Source organism: Sitophilus oryzae, unplaced genomic scaffold (assembly GCF_002938485.1).
Source record: "Sitophilus oryzae breed Bouriz unplaced genomic scaffold, Soryzae_2.0 scaffold_374_pilon_pilon, whole genome shotgun sequence".
Lineage (NCBI taxonomy): Eukaryota > Metazoa > Arthropoda > Insecta > Coleoptera > Curculionidae > Sitophilus > Sitophilus oryzae.
In genome coordinates this window covers 1,032,955-1,033,781 of record NW_022146945.1, presented here as the reverse complement: position 1 = coordinate 1,033,781, position 827 = coordinate 1,032,955, and positions in this window count along the sequence as shown.

The window sequence follows — 827 nt, the reverse complement described above, 5'->3', positions numbered from 1 at the left end:
TTGACGAGCTGGTCACTAATCCGTAGGCTCCAAAATGATGGCGTCTAACAGCACAAATTCTTTTCCAGTCCGTATATGGGTGTTACGCGTCCTTGTATTATTTAATCATTGATCCTACCCAACTTTTTTCTCTTTTTAATACATTTGATTTTTCATCAGGTGCTTCCATCACTCTCTTACACGCTAAAATCCAAATTACGCTTCTATGGTGTCCAAATTTATACAGGGATGTAGAATGTAGAATGAATGGAAGAGGGTTAATAACCGCGATTCCCATCTTACAGGGAAATCTTCATGTTGTAGGGGAGAGGCAGGATATTTCTCATCCTCCTCTGACAACAACTGTTCATCCTCCGAAGAGTAGATCTACCTCCTACGAGGGTATACACCCTTCAAAGGTTGGGGTTTATTCAGGGGTTTAACCCTCCATGCTCTTTACAGCTGAGGAGCTTATACCCTCTCTCTTTCTCTATTGCCTCCTTGGATTTGAGGTCAATTCCTATTGCGAGGACCTCACTATGGCCCTCGTCCACCGAATTCATGACTCTCCAACTCAGTCTGGCAAAGCTGGTAATACACCGCAAGGGTTAGTCGGTCCACTTCTACAGAGCCTCGCTTGTAGAAGTAAGGGAGACGAGAATAGAATGGGTTATTGCGCGCTGGAGTATCTGTATAAGGATATTCACGGTAAATGTTCTTATAGACGATTATGGAGAATGAATGTATAAGCTATCCATATATTTTTTTGGATTTTTCATGTAGTGTTAGGTTGTAGGTCCAGGTTGCCATTGTTAGGTTGCCAGATCTACTCTACTATAATTAGTACA